This window comes from Danio aesculapii, chromosome 15, assembly GCF_903798145.1.
Source record: "Danio aesculapii chromosome 15, fDanAes4.1, whole genome shotgun sequence".
NCBI lineage: Eukaryota > Metazoa > Chordata > Actinopteri > Cypriniformes > Danionidae > Danio > Danio aesculapii.
In genome coordinates, this window is record NC_079449.1 from 17,790,127 (window position 1) to 17,795,553 (window position 5,427).

Here is a 5,427-nt window from a genome sequence, read left to right on the forward strand (position 1 = left end):
GAGACATCTGTTTAAGACGTAAATCATGATTAAAAGAAAAACAAGAGCATGCATTACTAATTATTGTGCTTTGCAATGCAAATGTATGACTGATCGTGAACATGAACAGTTTTTGCTATTTTGAATTAATATCAAATTATTTTAATGTAGTTTAGCTTTACATATAAAATGTACTGTAGTTGCATGTGTTTTATAACTGTCGGTGGCCGAGAGAGCGCAACATGCTGCAACATAAGAAATCATCTTTGCCGGGTGGACAAAAAAACATCTCGGTTGTGGTCCGTGCTATTTGCATTTGTTGTGAGGATTTTCAGCGTGTTTTCTATTTGTGTTTGCATCGTGAGGATTTGCAACACGTGTGCCGATGAAGATGTTTTCTTTATTAGCTGATGTTTTTTCTATTTGTGTATTTCTATGTTGCAGCACATTGAGCCCTCCTGACCACCATACGCATGCTTAAAGCTATAAATCTTGTCATAATCATGGAAATGAATGTCCTATTGACCTTATTGTTCAATGCAGAAGTGCCCTCATTTTGTGATTGTTTTAGAACGTTTCTGATGCTAATGAAATAGAAATGACTAATAAATGGCAGAAAAATGTCTACTAGTTCTACAAGAAAAAAAAGAAGAAGATAATAAGGAAATGCCAGTTTGCAACATCAAGCATCATCACAAGCTGTTTTTAATGTATAAAAACCACTGGAAGTGAAGGAGACCGGAAGTCTTAAGGCACATTCCAATGGCTGCACCCACTCATGCATGAAGAATAAGGTCAATACTGTATGTCCAATTAAAATGTTTCCTAATCAAAATGCTATAATGGACCAAGCTTTTCAAGAAAAGTATTGCAGCATTTTTGCTGTTTTTCAGCTCTAATGCTTAGTCATTCAAAAGGCTGAAAGTTTTTTTTTTGTTATCTGTGATTTATTACCTGAATAGTATTCCATGTGTCCAGGTATATTCACCAAGGCTCTTTCTAAAGAAATATGCTACTTTCTTTTGGTTATATAATGTGAAGGCAGTCGGATTGAAGAAACTAATTTTGTGTTGTCAAATGGCAGTCATAACAGTTATCTGTGAATCAAACTGATATAGTAACAGTTTTCTCTCTATTTTCATTACAATACATTTAACATTAAGGTGGCAGTAGAGTCATTTCACCTGTCATTTAATACTGTGAACTTTAAACCATCAAACTGGTTTATGCTTAAAAACAATAAAGATTTTAGCATTAAAGTTTTGTTGTCACTAACATTATTGTTTGTATTTAAAATACATTACACTACCACAAAGAATAAAACAAATTTAAGGTTCAGTAAAATTGTATAATAAATATCTTTTACTAGCAGAAAACTACCGTTTTAGGCAAACATCAGAATAGATGTAATCACTGAATGCTTGTTATTATCATAATACTTTGAAAGAAATCAAATGTTTAGCTTAAATTAGGTAGACTGCTGTTGTGCTCAGAGTGTTTTTAAAAAATTAGAAAGTTTGGGGAAAATCGACAGATAAAAAATCTGAATAAATTTGAAAATGTTATTTATTTATACAGTTTTATACACTGAAAAAACAGATTTTTGTTAAATTGTTGCAAACAATTTATGTGGGCTAAATTTAAACAAGCAAATTTAATTTATTAACGTACAACTTACTTTGTTTAAATTCAGCCCTTTTAAATTGTTTGTAACCATTTACATTAAAAATGTAATTAAATTAAATTCAATGAATTCTTTTTTTCAGTGTACAGTGACTCTGAAAATTGTGTTATTGCTATTCTTTTGGATTTTAGTATTGGTTTTGAGACTGTGCCATTTCATGAAATTTATTTGAGAGCTGTTGCCTTAACATTAAAATTGAAAAATGAACACAGACTAAAAGTATGATAGGAGAAGCATGAGGGCCACCACAAAGGAACATTTGTATTAGTGGATAGATATTTTTAGAAATAGCCTGAACACATTATTTGACAGCCAGCTAAAATGCAAACCAGGGCAAGAACATTAATCTAGCAACATTTTTCATAGGCTACTTTGTTTAACGTAATGCTCTGTGCTCTTACACTGATTTGCATTTTAGTGAGATAATATTTGCAGGTCATTTCCAGGTAGCATGCATAATGTTACAGAGAGATTTTGATTATAAGTGCACGATATCATAAACAATTGGAAAACTCTTTTGTGGTCAGTTTTCAGTTTTGTGGTACAGTAAAAGATGAATGTACCAAATGTACTTATTTTTGAAAGAATTAGATCTTACGAAGTTTGGATTAGTTGTGTTGTTGAAATGTATATGCCAAAAGAATGTTGCGTTAATGTTTATTAAACATACTGTTTAATGTAAGTACCACACTGTAAAACCCATTAAGTTAAGGTAACTCAAACCATTTGAGGAAGCCCGTTGCAACAAACCATTTAATTTCAAAAACTAATCCTATTGAGTACTGTGAACTTAATTCATTTGAGTAAATGAACCAATTTGAGCACAGTAAAACCCAATAAATGAAGAGAACTCAAACCACCTGAGTACTGTAAAACCCAATAAGTTAAGGCAACTCAAACCGTTTGAGGAACCTAATTGCTACAAACCATTTGAGTTAAAAAACACAAAAACTAATCTATATAAATATCTATCTATATATATATGAGTACTGTAAAATAATGAGGCATCCAGAGTTCAAAGCTCTTTTCAAATGAGTAGAATTAACTTTCAGTCAATTTTGAGTTAACTACACTCATTTCATTTGATAAAGTTGACTGTTGGGGCTTTACGGTGCAGGAAACTTTGATTGTATTTTGATGTTAGAGGACAACAGGAGGTGACGTTTTTTTAGTTTGTTTTTTAAAAGTAAAATTATTATTTGATTTATTTATGGATTATTCAGCATTATTTTTTAAAGAAGCATTATTACTCTATATATGTTCTATATATTCATATACTAAAGTTTGCGTTAAAGCAGTGATTTAAAGCAAGTAGTAAAGCATGTGCTCACAGAGTTTTACAAAAGTGATGTATTCTGTGTAATACAGGACACTCTTTTACATGCATCCATCAAGGACCTGTACATTTCACAAGCCTCTTTTTTCTTTAGATATCATAAGAAACAAAATAACCTTAAAATAGTCTTTGGGGAACCGAAAATGGTTCTTTTATGGCTTTACTGGAAATGAATGAATGAATAAATTAATCAATGAACGAACAAATTAAATGAAATGAACTAACAAAATTCTGTGCAGCCTAAAACAAACATTGGAAGTCTTCAAGGTATAAAAGGTTTTTGTAATTACATTCCTATCAGTGTTTATTTTGACACTGTTCCATTTAATAAAATTAATTTGAGTGCAGTTGGCATAACATACTGATATATAAAAAATATTGACTGATAAACTGACTAAGGAGAAGCACAAGGACCACAAACAGAACATTGTTAAATAAGGGATACGAAGCAATATTTGTGTTACTGAATAGATAGTTCTCTTTGGAATTATTGCCAGACACAATTTATAAGTAATTTTTAGATAGGTCTATCTATTCTGAAATGCGTGAAGAGCTTACGTATAACTTCTGGGCAGGCTTTATATCACCGCTTTATTAAGCTCCTCAACATGATGCTTCATCAGCCCTAAGCTCTTGAACATCCAACTGAAGATTCGCTGAAGACTGTAGAATGGCAGAATGTCAGCAAAAGACTTTTCTCAATCCTGTAAGTATCGCTTTTAATATTAGGATCTTAAATTAGAACAAATATATTTGGTGTAGACTCTGTATGATTGTTCATTTACTAATATATTACTGTACAGTATGTGTTATGATTATGAATCTTTTACCAGAAAAACCTAGTCTTTCTACTTCATATACTCATTTAAATGAAGGTCTGAACACACTATAGTACTGTATTTTTCTGTAAACATACTATACTAAAATACATACCACATGGTATATGTTTATGTTAGATCTGCCTCAATAGCATCACATTTAAGGTCACCTAGCTCAGGGGTGTCCAAACTCGGTCCTGGAGGGCCGGTGTCCTGCATATTTTAGTTCCAACTCCAATTAAACCCACCTGAACCAGCTAATAGATATACTAGTAATAGATATACTAGAAACTTTCAGTGAGGTGTGTTGCAGGATGTTAGAGCCAGGACACCGGTCCTCAAGGATTGAGTTTGAACACCCCTGATCAACCTTTTAATAATTTATAATACTTTTCTCCCATTTTGTTTATTATTATTATTATTATTGCCATTAATCTTCAAAACAGAAATGCATTAATATTTAATTCTTTGTGCATATTCAACAAAGTGCCCCCCATTTAGTATTCCACTCTTTGGAGGCCTGCAGGAAGGGAAGAGTATTATCGTAATTGGACGAGTTTTGCCAAATACTAACAGGTATCGAACATTTTTTATTTCTTAAAAGAGAAATTATTGCTTGTGTCTTTTACTTATATCTAAAGGAATATTACCTTGATTATTACCTCTGCAGACATTGGACATTGATGTCAGAGCCGTTGAGTTCTGACGTCAACCCAATTTTCATTTCCAAACAAAATGCAGCATCCCTACAACGTTAGGGTACAACAATGTTAATCTGACAGCGTGTTGACGTCTTGGGCCTGCTGGGTGTTTAAGGCCATTTCGGTCATCTTACAGTAAATATCCGTCATCTTCTCATCAGTGACATGCATCTAAACAGTCTCTGGGTCAATGTGTGTAAAGATTTTGAACATCTTCTTGGACACTTTTAATGCTTCAAAACAGTTTGCTGCAATGTAAAGCGCACATGTCTTGAAGTAGTTCGTTATGATGCGATTTACCTTCTATGTGCGATTTGATTGGACAGGAATTACAGGACTGATTTTTCTAATCTCCATAGACAAGAAAAAAATAAAGTAGTGACTGCAGGTTTAAAGTAGTGGAGTAAAAGTACCGATACAGCATTAAAAATGTACTCAAGGCAAAGTAAAAGTACACATTTTTAAAACTACTTAGTAAATTACAATTCCTGAGAAAAAACTACTTAATTACAGTAATTTGAGTATTTGTAATGTGTTACTTCATACATTAGATACTAGTACTCATTCATTAGATACTAGTTCCTAAATAATAGATACTAATACTCATTTATTAGATACTAGTATCTATTTAATTACTGTAGATTCTACAGGAAATTGTGTACGCCAAAGATGATAATTATAAAGATAATGGTTAAAATGATACTTGCACAGAGGCACATTATCATGGGAATTTTGCTATGACCCATTCAAAGACAAAACTGTGCAGTTTCTCTACTGGCAGAACGAGAATGAATATCTGCTGTTTCTTATAATTCCGGGCAGCACAGTGGCGCAGTGGGTAGCACAATCGCCTTCAGCAAGAAGGACGTTGGTTCGAGCCCCGGCTGGGTCTGTTGGCATTTTTGCGTG

The 5,427-nt window shown here is 32.7% G+C and overlaps 1 protein-coding gene across 1 annotated transcript in view; it reads left to right on the forward strand.

The window, feature by feature from the left end:
• Window positions 1–1,238, forward strand: part of LOC130242031 (galectin-9-like) — a 17,229-nt gene extending 15,991 nt beyond the window's left edge. Inside the window, exon 11 of the mRNA XM_056474050.1 lies at window positions 1–1,238. This exon is cut by the window's left edge and continues 149 nt beyond it. The gene's annotated coding sequence lies outside the window, so the exon portion shown is untranslated.
• Window positions 1,239–5,427: the final 4,189 nt, after the last annotated feature.